At 33.7% G+C, this 18,201-nt stretch overlaps 1 long non-coding RNA gene across 1 annotated transcript; it reads left to right on the plus strand.

Annotated features, from left to right (window-relative positions):
• Nucleotides 1-636: 636 nt before the first annotated feature.
• On the plus strand, nt 637-18,156 carry LOC138922528 (uncharacterized). Its single transcript, XR_011435614.1, has 5 exons — nt 637-1,079; nt 2,002-2,103; nt 2,501-2,689; nt 15,800-15,963; nt 17,414-18,156. It is a non-coding gene; the product is annotated as an uncharacterized lncRNA (long non-coding RNA).
• Nucleotides 18,157-18,201: the final 45 nt, after the last annotated feature.

Consider the following 18,201-nt stretch of genomic DNA (forward strand, 5'->3'; position numbering starts at 1 on the left):
TTATCACACTTTTGGCATGCTTATGCCTAGGCTTGCCAAAATGCAGTATGATATTAACGTGTTTCCGCCTCCTTTTTCTAATTAGCAATAACATGAAAATGTTGTTCAGTGAAAATGAGAGTGCTGCATATTTATTTTTACCTGCTGCTTCATTTCCCTGCTAGAATCTCCTGATTGACCCTCAGAGTTGTTGCATAGGATTTTATGGTCTCTGGTCCTAAATTAAAATTAGATTCATAGAATACTTTGTGTTTTCTATTTAAAGAAGACTTTAAAACCATGTTGATTGCTTTTTATTTGTGACAGCATTCAAATTTTCGTATTTTTCTGTCTTCTGGGTCAGTGCTGCTTGGTAGAAGAAAGATCTCTGCCCTTTGCTCTAAAGCCAGATTATATTTTCATTTCTTTGGATCAAAATACATCAGGGAACTACTCCCCCTAAGTGAGAAGGGTCTTGAGAGCTAGACTTCAGTTTGTGATGGTTCATAAACTATCTTAGAAATCTCAAGAAGAGCACTCACCATCCACATAAAAACATATTTGGCTCCTAAAATACTTTGAAGTGCTAATAGGAATGAGAATTAAGTTATTTTGAACGTCTACTATGTACTAGGCTCGGTGAGAGCGTCACATTATCTCACTTAATCCTCACACAAATGCTCAAGGGGAATAGGTATTTAACATTCCTGTTTTGTAGATGCATAAACTGAGACTCAAGGCAGTTGTATAACTTGCTTGCCTAAGATTAAAGTAATGAGAAAAGACCTATTTTTAGAAACCCTGTGTGTGTTTACAATCTGTATTCTTTTACCATGCTGTCTCCATATTTTTGTCAATTTCTTTATTTCCACAAATCATCTCGTCTTAAGTGAGTTAATTGCTGTCTTCTCTTGTTAATCTGCAGACTAAATAATTCAAACTATTTTACTGTGAGTCCTTTACAATGTAGATGCAGATAGTAGAAGAGCCTCGTGCTGCGCATGTGGGAAAAAGTGTGGATTTACCTGTGCTTCCACCTTCTGGAGAGTTAACGAGGATGGAAATTGACTTGGTGGAAGATGATGTACATTCTTCTGCTGGTACACTCTATATGCATATGATAATGTTCATGATCTCCTGTGCTTTCTTAAAAATTAAGACAATATATTTCTTTTGGCTACAACGATAAGGTCTAATATTTGTCTTATCATCATTTGTTTTATATATCTCACATTATTAGATGGTTAGAAAGATTTTCGCTTTCTCTTTTTGCCAAGGGGCGGTAATCAGAGTTGTGAGTTGTCTTTTATTCTTGCTCTTAATCATAACTTTTAACAATTTCATTTATGTAAAGCACTGATCAGAAATAATGCAAATTGCTCAAAGGTATTTCTATTCATGGATTTCTTATATATAAAATTTTGATCATTCTCCCTACGGGAGAAGATAATGATAGATATTATCCAAAATCTGTTGGTATACTCTCTCGATTTGTGTTTATAAAAATAGTAATGCTGTGTTACATTCACATTGCATTTTTCAGTTTACTAAGTGTTTCCTGTGCATTAACTTATCTGATCCTCACACTGGCCCTATGAAATAAAAATGCTAGTATTATTACGTTTTCTTTCTTTTACACATATTTATCTTTTCAATTATATTTTACTCAGAGTATATTGAAAATTAACTTATAATTCCTAAGCACACAATTACCAGTGATGCAGGACAGTGTTTGGCAACATAGTTACTACTAGGGCAGGTTAGTTTATGATTGAAAATTCACCCATTTATCATATTCAGCTGAAGTCAAAATGCAGCAATTCATAATATTCTGCGAGTGGATAATTAAACACTGATTACTGTTCTTAAATAAGAATTGGAGTAAATTTACCTTTGTTATTGTTGTCTAAAGGAATACCTTCTCTTAAGAATGCTCTCAAAGTTCTGTGATATCGAAATTTTAGTTATTATACAACTCTATTATGAGGTGTCATCAAATCCTAACTTTGCTGTTTTCTCTAGCAAATACTGCTTCAGACAAAAAGCTTCTAATCGTAATTGATACAGATATTCTGATGAATCATCTCAAATTTGCTAAAATTTTGAAGACAACAGAAATCACAGGTATTTATAAAACATTTACTGATTCTGATTTTCTTATTTGAGTTGATATTTTATATTAACAGTGATGTGGGGTTTTTTCCCCACGTATGTTTCCATTTCGGTATGCTATTAAGCACATATGTATTAAGCATAATCAGCTTAAGTAAAAAAAAACAACAACAACAGAGCCTTCACAGGTTAACCCAGCAATCTAAACTTCTCTTGTTTGATATCGAATAGTATTTGTTTTTGTAACATTCTTTTGACACTTACATCTATTTTTAATTTTCATTTTTTATGTATTATCTCTTTGTTTAGGTTGTGAATTCCTTACTTTAAAAAACTTCAAATTCTCCTACAGCAGTTCAATTTAGTAATAAGTACTTGTTGACTTCTAAGAAATCTTTTCATTTTTCAGGCTTTGACAGACTTGTATTAATAATTCCCTGGGTTGTTGTGCAAGAGCTAGATCGTATGAAGGCAGGAAAACTGATAAAACATGCCCAGCACAAAGCCATACCTGCAGTTCATTTCATCAATGACAGTCTCAAAGATCAAGATCGAAAGCTATGGGGTCAGTCAATACAACTCGAATCTCAAAAACTTTGTAAGTATTGTTCTCTCACGGTCCTTCCTGATTAAGATTTGTTTGGGTGCTGACTCGTTGGAGGGAAATGGTGCAGAACTTCTAAGAAACTTATAACAATTGGAATGTGAAATGCAGAACACAGTGATCGTTTGGGGTATTCTATTAGGCTTTGGTTTTGGGGGTCTTTGATTTTTCTTTTTCTTTTTCTCCTAGACCACCTTAGGTTATGTGTGTATTTCACAGATAGTGACAACATAGTTCTAACGTATAGTTGTCTATATTACAGTACTTTGAATTCCTTTTGTAAAGATCATTGTTGAGTGATGAGGCCAGTAAGTGATCTGGGTTTCTAGTCTGTCACTGTATGCAGTTAGTATGATGCAGAAGCAGGCACTGTTTTCCTCTCGTTTGTCAGAATCTATAGTAAGCAGGTGTTCTTATAATAAAGGTCTATAGATTTCCTCCTAATTTTTTTTCTGTATTAGTTTCTTTTACATCTTTTACATCATTTTTAAATCACTCTAGTCTTAGAACCAAGTATGTTTTTTATGTTTTATAAAACATTTTTTAGAAAAAAATCTGTGTGTAGAGCAACACTGTTATATACACGTGTAGAGGATTTATTTCATGCTTCAAAAATTTGTTTCTTCCCAACTCAGAATTATTTGTATATGTAGATTCACATTATTTTAAATATCATGGATTTATGTTATTTACTGTACCCATATTTCACTATAAGACATGAAAGACTTTGTCCAAAACTGAATCTAATCATGATATTAATCCTGAGAAGCCTTTTGGCACAGCTATTTAGTCTTAAATCTTTGAGAAAAAAAGGCTTCCACCATCCATTCATTCATTCCCTTTGCAAATATTTATTAGCTCTTGGTATATCCCAGATACAGTGCTTATGCATTTTGAGAAGTAAGTTCGTATGATGTTTCAGAGCTTTTAAAGGAAAACCATGAGTAAATATGACTTATTAGAATCAATAAAATGTTAAAATATTTAAACACATTGTATTAAATTGGACATCTTAGTCTTTTTTTTACTTTTCTTTATGAAAAATTTCAAATGCAGAAGAGAATAATATAATGAATCCCTATGTACCTATCACTTGTTTTCCACATTTTGCTATTGTTTATTTTCTCATTTTCTTTTCTACTTCTCCCCCAACTCCTGGAACTCCTGCAGTAGTTTGAATCAAACCCCAGATAACATATCATATCATTTTTACCCATAAATACTTTGGTATGTGTTACTAACAGATAAGACTTTTTATTTTATTATTATTTTCTTGTTGCTTTTTCTCCCCAAATCCCCCCAGTACATAGTTGTGTATTTTAGTTGTGGGTCCTTCTAGTTGTGGCATGTGGGACGCCCCTCAACATGGCCTGACCAGCGGCCATGTCCATGCCTAGGATCTGAACCGGTGAAACCCTAGGCCACTGAAGTGGAGCACGCAAACAACCACTCAACCATGGGGCCGGCCCCAAGACTTTTTATTTTAAACAGCCCCACAGTTAACAAAACTAATCCCTGATCTAAGCTATCATTTTGGTAAAGCCCCAGTCCTTATAAGCGGTGGAATTTTTCTTACTCTTAATATTTTATTGTTTTTAGTTTGTTGATGCAAAATACATTTTATTATATAATGATATAGATATTAATGATAATTATAGATAACACTTATATGACCATTATTCTCCAGACCCTTTTCCAAGTGCTTTACAGCTAATATCTCATTCAAACCTTATAGTACTTGTGGAAGATAATTTTATTAGCCCCATTTTTTTTTTTTTGAGGAAGACTGGCCCTGAGCTAATAACCTCCAGATCAAAAAGTGGTTGTGAAGATTGGTTAATATGTTACATTATAGTACTTGATTGCTCATGGCCTGCAGTAGGTGATAATTCTCTCATGTCTTCATTATATGAAAAGCTTATGCAGGTTGATTGGAATATGTAAAATTCTCTTCCCCTAAATGGACAAAGATTATTAATAGGTAATTCACAAAAGAAGAAATACAACTAGTCAGCCCATTGTTTGCTGCAAATATGTTCCTGTTTGTTGTTTTTAATATTATTAATTTCCCATGTATAAAAATTTTTATTTTGTAGCTTTCACTTTTTCCTTTTTTTTTTTTATTGCTTCTAAGTTTAGAAAGTTCCTCCTTCTCAGCAGCTGCTGGGAATACTTACAGTTCAGGGCTTTAGGAATATGAGTTAGTAACTTTCAGGAGAGCAATTTATCAGTGTGGATCAAGAAGCCTAAAGATATAATTCTCTTTCTAGAAATGTATCCTAAAGAAATAGAGATGCTCACAGTGATTTATATAAATAGTGTTCACCACAGCATTATTTATATAGCAAAAAATTTGAAAATGTAACAATTGGAGAAGTTATATACGATGCTATAGCCATGTGAGGGAATACTATATTTTGAAAAATGTTAATCAAATGTAATATTAAACAAAATACGATTTAAAAGAATATAAAGTACAACTCCAAATTTGTTAGATTATGCATATATACTTAGTGAATGTTGGTTATATTTAGCTGATGAATTATGAGTTATTTTAATTTTCTTTATATTTTCTGAATTTTCCTGATTTTCTATAGTTATTTTATTTTTATAATAAGGTAAAAATAATTAAAGGCAAAAATAAAGTTATATGCCACCTCCCCTACCAGACGTTTGTTCCATCATTTTTATGTTTTCTTTTATTATATTTTTTGTTGATTCATTTATTTGCCAAATATTTGTGCCAATGCTGTTGTAAGTGTTGGGGCTGCAGCAGTGAATGAAACACACACAGCCTGCTGCTGAGAGGCTTAAATTCTATTTAGTATTAAAAATCATATTAACTGTAGTTTATACAGAATTTGTTTTGGTGTTGTATGTCAGTATAGGTCATTGCTGTTGAGGTGCCATTTAAGCTGACTCTTAGTAAGTATATATAACTTAAAAAGCACATGCTGTTGCCATATGTTGGGCCAAGTGCTTCATATCAATTTCCTCCTTTAAACCTCCTGGTTAAGCAGTTTGCCCAAGGTTATACGTCTGGTAAGTGAGAAAGCAGGGATTCAAACCCAGATTCGTCTGTTTCCAGAGACTTTGTTTTGTTCACTTTTGAATAGTACCTGAGCAGATGCTCAAAAATATTTGTTCAATAAATACTTCATGACTATTCTTGCAGTTTTGAGTGTCTTTTCCAACCCCATGTATCCTAAAAAGGTGAGAGAGCAGATAACATGCTGAACTTTGATACCTTTAGAGCAGGGTACTGTAACCTTTAATCCTCCTTTCATCTGCTGAATTGAGTTGTTTAAAGTTAACTAATGATTTTGAGCTGCCCATTTTGCATTATTATGGTATTTGCTCTGTGAGCTAAAAGCAGGAAAATTGGCTGCTGTAACATACGTCTGTCTGGCTCACTGCTGATTAAAGAACTGAATCATCTCTCTCCCTCAGGCTCACGCTGAGATCAGTTGAGTTCTATCTAGACTGCGACGAGATTGTGAGCTCCTAAAGAATTGGTCTTTGCATATCTAGTTACTTAGCACAGGGATCTGGCACAGATCAGGCCCTGTATAAATATCTACTGTATGAATGAATGAGTTTTCTAATTTGAATGTTTGAAGGACTAAGTAATATAGGCCAAAAGTTGAGGGAAAAAAGGTTGTAATCTGGGAAAAAAGTTGAGGCTCATTGGCTGGTACGTCTTGAATTTTAGTGTGTTAAGAGACTTGCCAAGATTCTTTTCCAGAAGTGCGTCTAGGGTGTGGTCCTGCAATCTGCAAGCCCCCTAGAGAATTCTGAAGCAGGTGGTATAAGGACTTATGAGAAACACTGTCTATGGTCCTATTTCAACATATAACATTATTTTCACAAAAACCAAGCTCTTACTACGTGCTTTAAAGCTTGAAGAAAGCCACTGGACCCTCTGTCAGCCATTAATTAACATTTGTTAGAAATCACTTTTGTATTCTTTGCCTGGGGCCCGTATTGCCTTCTCCAGTACATCTCTAAATGTTGTTGCTTAGAGGTTAAGGAAAAGCAGACACATGAAAGTGGTTCTGTTGCTGGTAGAGCAGTTGCTCATTATTGTACTGGTAAGTGAGAAAGCAGGGATTCAAACCCAGATTCGTCTGTTTCCAGAGACTTTGTTTGGTTCACTTTTGAATAGTACCTGAGCAGATGCTCAAAAATATTTGTTCAATAAATACTTCATGACTATTCTTGCAGTTTTAAGTGTCTTTTCCAACCCCATGTATCCTAAAAACGTCTTTTAAGTTGAGATAGCTTTAAGCATGATGTAATCGCCTAATTTACTTATAATCTCTAAGTGACTGAACTGAGACTAGAATTCATAGCATTTGGTTTCTAGTATGGCACTTAACTTGCTGATTATGTTTCTTTCCTTTGTGTTCCTGAATAGGCATATCTTATTCCATTTTAGCAGTAAACTAACCACTTTGTTAAACCCATGACTATATGCTACTGAATTCTAGATCTAGAATTTTCATGGCATTATTTTACTGTGTCTTACCTTCCTCTTTTTATTTAAAAAGTTTTCTTTCTTTTAGATGTTTTTGATTTGTAAACACAGCCTAGATTGTTCATATAGTATCTGGATTTTTTTTTCCTTTTTCTCCCCAAAGCCCCCTGGCACATAGTTGCACATTCTTCGTTGTGGGTCGTTCTGGTTGTGGCATGTGGGACGCTGCCTCAGCGTGGCTTGATGAGCAGTGCCATGTCCGCGCCCAGATTCGAACCAACGAAACACTGGGCCACCTGCAGCGGAGCCGCGAACTTAACCACTCGGCCACGGGGCCAGCCCCAGTATCTGGAATTTTAGTGTGCTGATTGATTGTTGCTTTTGTTAAATTTGCAGATGGATTGAGTGACGAGAACAATGATGATTGAGTATTAAAATGCTGTCTTCAGTACCAGGAATTATTCCCTTGTTCTCTTGTTATTCTGTGCATGTGAGTTTCATAGTCATTTTACTCTTTTTGTTTTAATAGCAACTTATCCCAAAGAATTTTTAAAAATCATACTGTATCCACCATACCAAGGATCTGAAACATGCATAATTTTCTAAATCTGCCGGTAAGCATATTCAATTATATCTCACATTCTTATAATGTGTAGCTATAGAAGAATGAGATTTGAATCTCATGAAATTTCATTTCAATTTAATTTGTATGATATTTAGAAGACTTTTGAAAAAGCAGGGGAAAGTCAATTTAATATCCCAGTAAAATAGTTCAGAAATAAAAATCTGACACTTTTTGGTCATGAGGCAAGAAGCTTATTTAATCGACTAATTAGTTTGTTGGGGAGGGTAGGTTATGTAACACTTATGTCCTGGGTGCCTGTTATGGGGTTGGAGTTGGAGTCCTGGGTCTGCCACTTATCAGCTTTGTGACCTTGGAAAGTTGCTTCACTTAGTTTTCTTACGTGTAAAATATAGGGAGAATAATAATACTTGCCTCGTGAGGTTATTGTGAGTATTTAGAGAAAAAAAAATATATATATATAAAGGACTTAAAGTTGTGCCTAGTACATCAGATGCTCTCTATAAGAGTTTTTCCTCCTCCTTCCTTCCTCCTCCTTCCTTTCTTCCGTTCCCAAGTGATATTTTCATAACTTAATTCTAAGGTAAAACTAACAATGTTAAGCAAAATTGTATTCATCATATGTGAGAAAAAGCTCTGAAGGAACCAAGCAGAGCAATTTTAATTTGCAGCTTTAGTCTGAATTTTATTCACTGCAAAATGGGAGTTTTACAATTTCATGATTGTGCCTGAATTCTCTGTGAAATGGAGTGATTATAGAAATGAAGAGCCCTAAGATTTTTCTTGTAATGGGGCTTGGTCAGTTATCATTTCAGCTGTCTTCAAAGATGTTATTCATTTTGGCATTAAATGAAATATTAGAGATTTCTATCTCTAGGTTTTAAATTATTTTTTGATGAAGGACATAATATATCGTTTTGGAGTTTGTTCAAGGCTGAAATAGAACTAGTAATATGTTGATCAGTTTGAATTTGAGATAAGCTAGATTTGAGAGATAATTGTTATGTAATTTTTTAAAGTTCAACTTAGAATGAAAATTAAATTGAAGAGACTTTATCAACTCTCCATTATTTCTGCAATCAGTGTTTTGGGATTAACAGATGTAACATTTTGTAGTGAAATGAACATTTGTAATCAAACCTTACTTTTAAAAAAAATCATTTTATTGAGGTCATATTGGCTTATAATATTGTGCAAATTTCAGATGTAGTTTATTATGTGGGGCCAGCCCAGAGGTGTAGTGGTTAAGTTTGTGTGCTCTGTGGCCTGGGTTTCATAGGTTTGGATCCCAGGTGTGGACCTACACACCACTGTAGCAGCCTCCCATGTACAAAATAGAGGAAGATTGACACAGATATTAGATCAGGGGCAATCTTTCTCTCACACACACACACACACATACATTATTATATATCCGTTTCTATATAGACTGCATCATGTATACCACCAATAGTCTAGTTTTTATCTGTCACCACACATATGTGTCCATTTACCCCTTTCACCCTCCCCGAATCCCCTTCTCTGGTAACCTCCAATCTGTTATCCTTATCCATGCGTCACACCTTACTTTTCATTCTGGCGTTATCATGCTCCACATGAGCCTGTTTTTATTTTTATTTTTTCCTATAAAGGGTGATAGTCATGCCTACTGTGTAAGTCACACCTCCTTATTATAAGGATACATTTATATTGCTTAAATGGATGATGAAGATGATAATTAATATTAATTGATAATGATAGTAAAGGAGAACCCTTCTATCATACTATATACTATACCTCATTCTAAGTGCTCTACTTACATTTACAATCCTAAATATGGGCCAGCAACCCTTGTTAGTAACTTCAGTCCATATCTCTCTTCTAAACTCTAGACTAGTACATTCATCTACTTATTTGATATCTCTACTTGGATGTCTCACAGACATCTGGGACGTACTGTCTCAGAAATGAACTCCTGATCTTTCCTTCTAAACTGTTTCCATCTGAACAAAAAGTCCCACCTTCCACCCATTTGCTAAAGCCAGAAAACTCAGAGTCATTTTTGATACCTGCCTTTCCCTCATAATCTATATCCAGTCAATTCGCGAGTCTTGTATGGTCTTTTCTTTATCTCCCCTGCCACCATCCTATGTCAAGCCATGTTATTTTTCCTCTTTTCTTCCTTTTCTACTCTAAGATTAATTATGCTCTCTACTTCTACACTAGCTCTCCTTCATTTACTCTTCAAAAAGTAATAATGGTATTTTTAAATTTTTAATTTAAAAAATTTCATTATGGAGAATTTCAACATATTCAAAATGAAAGAGAGCTGATAAACTCCAAAGTACCCAGCTGCAACAATTACCGTAATTCTGCCGTCTTCTATCTATATTTCCATCCACTCTCTGTTCCCCATATGGTTATCTTCATACAGTTCTTTTTTTTTTTTTGAGGAAGAACATACAATATTAAAATGCACAAATCTTAACTCTACAATGGTGACAGTGGGTACACTGGTGTAGCCCGCATCCTCCTTGATATATAGAACACTTCCATTGCCCCTTTGTGCTCTTTTTCTAGTTTCTAAAGGTGGAAGCTAAGTCATTTATTTGAGACTGCTGTAGATTTCTTTTTAAGCACTGCTTTAGCTGCATCCCACAAATGTTGATATGTTGTTTGTTTATTTTTATTCAATTCAATATCCTTTATAACTTCCCTTATGATTTCCTTTTTGACCCATAGGTCATTTAGATGTTGCTGCTTAATTCCAAATATTTGCAATTTTTCCAGTTATCTTTTTGTTATTTATCTGTACTTTAATTCTACTATGGCTTGAAAACATAATTTATAGGATTTCTATTCTTTTAAATTTGTTAAAGTTTGTTTATGGCCAAGAATATGGTCTACGTTGGTGAATGTTTTATGTGCACTTAAAAGAATGTATATTCTGCTCTTGTGGGTGGAGTATTCTATAAACTTCCATTAGGTCAAGTTGGTTGATAGTGTTGTTTGGGTCTTCTATAACTTTTCTTATTATCTGTCTACTTATTCTACGATTACTGAGAGAAGAGTATGGAAATCTCCAACTATAATTGTGGATTTGTTTACTTCTCTTTTCAGTTCTATTTGTTTTACTTCATATATTATGAAACTCTGTAGTAAGATGGATACAAATTTAGGATTATTTAGGATTTTCTTCTTGGAGAATTTACCCCTTTCTCATTATATAATATCTCTCTTTGTTTCTGACAATATTCCTGGTTCTGAAGTCTCCTTTGTTTAGTGTTAAGATCACTATTCCAGTTTTGTTTTGGTTAGTATTTATGTGGTATATCTTTTTCCATCTGTTTACATCTATTTACTATCTGAGTCTTTAGTTTTTTGAGGATGGCATAGAGTTGGTACTTTTGTCCAAGCTGACAATTTTTGTCTTTTAATTGATGAGTTTATATCATTGATTTATTTGGTTGGATCAAAATCTACCATTTTGCTAATTATTTTCTATTTGTTTCATCTGCTCTTTTCTTCTCTTTTCTTTCTTAGGTTATTTTTTATGGTGCCATTTTATCTCCATTATTGATTTATTTATACCTTTTGAAAAAACTTTTAATGGTTTCCCTAGTGTTTACAATATACGTCTTTACTTGATCCAAGCCTACTTTCAAATAATATTATATTGCTTCACATGAGGTGTAAGGATCTTATAACAGTATATTCCCAATTTCTTTCTCTCATGCTTTGTGATGTCATTGTCATATATTTTACCTTTATGAAATAATAAACACATAGTACTTTGCTACTATTTTTGCTTCAGTCATTTACTGTTTAAAGCATTTAAAAATAAAAAGATGAATATTTTAATCTTTCATTCCATTTTTAGCACTTTTCATTGCTTTTTATAGATTCAGGTTTTTGTCTGGTATCATATTCTTTCTGCCTAAACAACTTTCTTTGACATGTGTAAGTTTGTTGGCAATGAATTTTCTAGTTTTGTTTGCCTGATAATGTCATTATTTATTATTTATTTTTGAAAGGTATTTTTGCTGGATATGCAATTCTGGTTGACTTTTTTTCTTCTGGTATTTCAAAGATGTCACTCCATTTTCTTCTAGCTTGTGTGGTTTCTGATGAGAAGTCTGCTATAATTGTTTTGATTCCTCTTTATATAATGTGTCTTTTTTCCCTCTCATTGTTTTCAGGATTTTTTTCTTTGTCTTTTGCTTTTTTAGCAGTTTGTTTTAGCAGTTTTTAGCAGATGTGCCCAGGTGTGTGTTTGTGTATGTGGGGGCGGGGTAGAGAAGAGGAAGTTATGCTGTTTGATGTTCTCTGAGCTTCTTGGATCTGTAGTTTGGTGCCTGTCTTTAGTTTTGAAAAATTCTTAGTCGTTATTTCTTCAGATATTTCTTCTGCTCCATTCCCTTTTTTTGTCCTCTGTTATTACAGAATTACATTGTAGTAGCCAGCCTCCAAGATCACCCCAATGATCTCTGCCTCTTAGTATTAAAGCCTATGTGTAGTCCCCTCCTCCACCATACCAGGCTCAGTTGACTGCATAATAAAGAGCAGGCATCAGAACTGATAATGTTACTTCTGCGATTAGGTTATAAAAGACTGGGACTTCCTTCTTGGTCACTCTCTTTCTTCCTCTCTCTCTTGGATCACTTCTTCTGGGGAAGCAGGCTGCCATGATGTGAGCAGCCCTCTGGAGAGGCCCACATAGTGAGAAACTGAAGCCTCCAGCCAAGAACCAGTGAGGGCCTGAGGCCTGCCAACAGCCACATGAATGAGTGCCAACTAACCTTGAAATGGCTGCAACCCTAGGCAATACCATGCTCCTGCCTTGTGAGAGAACTTGAGCCAGAACCATCCAGTCAGGTTGCTCCTAGATTCCTGACTCTTAGGAGCTGTGAGAGAATAAATGCTTGTTTTAAGTTGCTAAGTTTTGGGATAACTTGTTACACAGCAGTAGATAACTAATACATGTGTGTATGTTAGACTGTTTGATGTTGTCCCACAGCTCTGGTTTTTTTAACCTTTTAGTCTCTTTTTGTTTCAGTTTGGGTAATTTCTGTTGACTTGTCTTCAAATTTGTTTTTCTTTCCTCACGTATTTCAAGTCTGCTGAGGAGCCTGTCAAAGGCATTCTTCATTTCTGATAACTGTTTTTTTTTAATTGCTAGCCACTTCCATTTGATTCTTATAATTTTCATCTGTGCGGAAACTGCCCATTTGATTTTGCATGCTATTTCCCTTTTCCATTAACTTTTCCATATCCTTTAGCATATTAATCAAAATTATTTTAAATTCCCAATCAGATACCTTCAACATCTGTGTCATATCAGAATCTGGTTCTGTTGATTGCTTCATCTCTTGGCAGTGTGTTGTTTTTTCTAGGCAGAATTTATGTGCAGCTTTTAGGGCTCACCTACTCTGTGGTTTCCTCCCTTCTTCAGTTTCGCCTTTAACTTTCTATCTGCCCTGGCCAGTCCTGAACATTGTCTTCTGACATTTCAAGCCACTAAGACTGTGGCTTTCTGTCATAAGCCGTTGATGAATTGGGGAATGCCCTCAGGCGAAAAGATAGAAACTTCTTGTTTTCACCAGTGTAGTGTCTGTCTTGGGGTAGACCCTCTTCTAGCTTCTGCCTACATTTTAGTGCTCTCGAGAGCCTTCAGATAGTTTTCTGTTGTTGTTCAGATTTTCTAATTCTCATCTGTGGGAAAGTTAGTCTGATCAAGCTGTTCTGCCATTAACAAGCCGGAAGCCTGCTGGACTCCAGAATAACAAGTTAACAGACACAGATGTGATCATGTCACTTCCCCATTGAAGCCCTTAAAAATGTCTTTGCATTTGTTAAGGTCCTTGCCTTTCTCTCTAGCCACGTAAATTGGTCTCCTGCACTATGCTCTAATTATACTGACTTCTTTCTGCAAATAGCAAATTTACACCATTTGTCTTATGCTCCCTCAGACTAAATTTGTAATTGCCTGCCCTGTGTAAATTATTTCTCTTACTGTGGCTCTCTATTTATTTCTTTTTGGATGATCGTATTCTTGTGTTCAAATCCGGCTTCCACGTACCAGGTATAACTTTGGACAAGTTACTTAAACTTTTTACACCTCAGGTTCTCATCTGTGAAATGGCGATAAGATTAGTACCACTCCCACCTAGGAGGTTTGTTGTGAGAATTAAATGGATTGATATGTGTAAAGTGCTTAGAACAGTGCCTGGTACCAGGAAAACTTTTGATATATAATAATTATTATTATCCTCAAAAACTCATATGATGTGCCTCTGCTATGTGTTAATTCCTTTATCTTTTCTGTTAAAAAAATTGCTATCCTTTGTTAATATGTATGCTGAGAATCACCAACCTCTGATTAGATCCCATGTATTTTGAGTTGCTGTGTGATTTATCTTACAAAAAAAAAAATATTTTACTCCTAACCTCAACCTTAGGTATGATAGAAATTTAAGAAACAAAGGCCTAATAAGTGGTGTGAAGTCACTCAGTAAAGAATAATTGAGTGCAGAGTTGTTAAACTTATCTCTGAACACAGATGTATGTCATCAGCCCTGTATATCTAAGCAACAATTGAAAGCAGGTAGTATTCTTACTACAAATAATTAGAAATATATCTTATTTTATATACTAAGATTATTGATAACAATTGGAATTAATAGTAAATTTTCATCTTGTACATTTAAAATAACATTGTTTGGAATATTTGCTGGCACATAAATGGTAGAAATAAATGAATGCTATAATGGTAATCCAAAAGAAAACATAATTAACATTATTGCCTTCTACATACACTTTTACAAATTAATTTGAATTTTTGTCTGCACACTCACATTTTTACATATTTATAATCACTGTATGCATGCTATTTTGTACCTTGAAGAGTATGGCTTTTAAATTAATAGTAGCTACAGGAAATATTCATTTGAGGTGGAGAGAATTTTTTTGTTTCTTTCTACAATTAGCCTTATATTCATAACCTTCTATTAATGCAGTAAAAACTCAGTAATAGAGAAACTTGAGGACTCTAGTAATAATTATTTTTTAATTTTAAACTAATACTTAAAAAAAAAGGCCATACTGTTGTTTAATCTCTTTTTCTTGACCAGAATAATCTGTTCTATAGCTTGTTATTTGATGGTATATTATATTAAATCTGACATAATTTAAAAATACATCCCACCTTTTTCCTCTGTGGAGTGTAATTATTGAAATCTCTAATATTGTATGTACCTTTTACATATAATTATAGAAAAATTCATATGTACACATGCTACTTTTTGACCTTTTTGGTAATAAAATTTCTTTTGTCATAAAATTCAAAATGGCATTTATTAGAGGTAACAGGATATTCCAGTGTATGGTTTTTCAGGGGTCACATACTTTCAGTTTGCCCATTATATGACTGTCATTTTTAATCCTTAGTTTGTATTTCTAGAGATAAACCACTTAATATTTTGAATTTTCCAATAAAGAAATTGCAGTTCTTTTCAGGTATCAAAATAGTAATGTTAATGAAATGATATTAATTAAAATAATAAAAGCTCATTTTAAAAGGAGAGGGTGTAAAGGCAGTTAAGCTGGAGATTTTGGTGCTTTCATAACATATTTCATCCTTCTTGATGTGAGCAGCAATTGGAAAAATATACTATTTTTGGAAGCAAAACATTTTGATCCATAGTTCTTGGTTTTCTATTATAAATATATGTAAAGCATTTTTTGAATTTTTCCTTTTGTGGAAAATAAAAATAAAATTGTAGTTAAAATATCACACTCATTTCTTAAATTTCTATTTTAGTAAAAATATTTAGTTGCCTTTTGTCAAAAAGATAAAGCATTGGCTAACATAGTATATTTATCTTGCATCTAAAACAAGTATACTAGAGATACATGTTTCTAAAGAAAGTATTGGTTTGTTTTCCAAGTAATTCAAATACTAATTATATACATAAAGTATTTATTAATTATGGCTTAATACTAACTGTATATGTGAAATGTTTACTATTCGTGTCCTAAATAAAGCCTGTAACTGTTTTTTTTAAAGAAGCAGCACCTTTGGAAGAGAGCTATGAGGAAGAATCTACAAATTCTGGACTACTCATTCTACTTGAAAGCATCATATCTGACCTTGAAAAATCTCTTGGAACAACTTTATCTTCAATATTAGAAACAGAAATGAAAATTGCTTTTGGAAACCTTTGGATGGAGGTGATTATTTCAACCCTAATAGATGAAAATTTCTCTTTTATTGCTAAAGATTTGTTACCTTACTTTAAGAAATATTTCTTGTATAAAATGTAAGCTTCATTGTACTAATCTATATAATATTATGGGTTTTTTGAAGTTTTGAAAATACTTTTGAAAATTAATTGATGGACATTTCCTAAAGACCAGGACTATATTTTATTCATTTTTTCAGTGAACAAATATTTATTGTGAATCTACTAGTGTCAAACACCTTGCCTCATGGAGCTGAAGTTGAATTCAGAAAAATTTCTCATATGTGAGTCAAAATGTCTTGTATAGGGAATTCCCCTAGCAATATGTATTCAAAGAAGTATATATTTTGGCTTATGTCATGTAAATATGAGAATCAGAGTATAAATTTGATCTTATTAGCAAGATATCTTGAATTTTCTTTAGACTCACATCTTTTCTGCAATCAGTAAAACACAGCATTTGGCAATAGTGGCCTTTTTAGTTTAGTTTAAGGTTTGTTTGCTGTTGACATTTATAGCTGGGAGAAACATTATTCCCCATCAACTATAGACTGTATCTATTCCAGATGTTCACGGAGATGCTAATGTTTGCCAATATGATGTGTTTGCTGCTTGGTTATTATCAAGTGTTGAACCAAGATGAAGAATGATCAGATGCTTCTAGGAGGGTTGACATAAATTAGATATTTCCTAATAGAGTCTAGGAAAATCATTGCATGTGAATGCTTCCAAAAAGGCCATGCTGACGTCTTGAGGTACTAAGTGATCAATCTTTTTTTTTTTTGAAAGATTTTATTTTTTTCCTTTTTCTCCCCAAAGTCCCCCAGTACATAGTTGTATATTCTTAGTTTTGGGTCCTTCTAGTTGTGGCACGTGGGATTCCGTCTCAGCGTGGCTTGATGAGCAGTGCCATGTCCGTGCCCAGGATTCGAACTCATGAAACACTGGGCCGCCTGCAGTGGAGCGGGAGAACTTAACCACTTGGCCACGGGGCCAGCCCCTCAGTCTCTTTTTATACATGTCTTTGCAAGAGTGTAGCAAGTGTCGAGCATAGTTGACAACTTTTTCTATATAGATTTTTTCCAATTATATGAAATAACTAGACTGATTTCCTCAAAGAAATGACTGTGTTGAAAAGTAGATTGATGCCCTTTGCTGGTTAAAACTATGCTTTTTCCAATTAGAACTGTGCTTGCTTTTCACACATATAGTTTCTGAAACTATAAGGACTAATACAAATATGAATTTTACAAAAGCAATTTGCAATGGAATTAGCCTTTAAGATTATGATTGGCTTTAATAAAATATCTTTTTAGTTTAAAAAGAATTTAACTATATTTTGCCCAAAAATGTATGTAGGAATTCCTGAATAGGTACTTTTTAATAATAGGAATAATAAATAAATCAATAGATGCTATTTTTTTCTAAATACTTTTTAGATGCTGTACTTGAAACCACCATGGACTCTAATACATTTATTACAGTGCTTTAGAAAACATTGGTTGGCTATATTTGGATTAGTTATGGAAAAGAACTTGCTTTTAACCATTGAGAGCCTATATGAAAATCTCTACAAAGGTATGAATCTTTTATTTTGTATTTAGCAGTGTTGTGTTAAAGTGAGACTAGGAGATATATTCCATGGGATGTGAAGATGAATTAATAAAAAATTTGTCATTTACTTCTTAATTATTCATTTTTAATTCTAATTTCTAATAGGAATTTGTGACAGCTGGTTGAACAGAGCTTATGACTCTTAATGGTATCATTGTTGATGTTACTGGATGTTGTGAATATATAATTTTTAATAATGTTTAAAACTTTTTAAACCATATTTTACAGTTTATTCAGATATACAAATAGAATTATTTAGATTTTTTTAAATTTCTCATTAGGTTTAACATGCAAACTCTGACCACATTTCATGTACTAATTTTAAAAATAGTGTATCAAGGTTTCTATCTAAGCTGTAGGGATAAGGAATAGGAAAGCTTTGGCTGTGGTGCGTAGTGAATTTTAGAACCACCAAAGACTATATTCCAGCACTTAGTTGGTGGCTTTTAAAGTACGTGGTACAGAACCTCTTGCAGCACCTCTGGAGTTGCCACAGACTGGAGGAGGAAAGGTTGGTGAATGGGGAGCCTGGTAAGTGGCCTCTGGCCCTCAACTCCGACTTTAGTCATGCAGCTTCCTTTTATCTGTTTATATTTGGAAATTCCATGTAAGA

The sequence above is a fragment of the Equus caballus genome, unplaced genomic scaffold, assembly GCF_041296265.1.
Source record: "Equus caballus isolate H_3958 breed thoroughbred unplaced genomic scaffold, TB-T2T haplotype2-0001042, whole genome shotgun sequence".
In the NCBI taxonomy this organism is placed as follows: domain Eukaryota; kingdom Metazoa; phylum Chordata; class Mammalia; order Perissodactyla; family Equidae; genus Equus; species Equus caballus.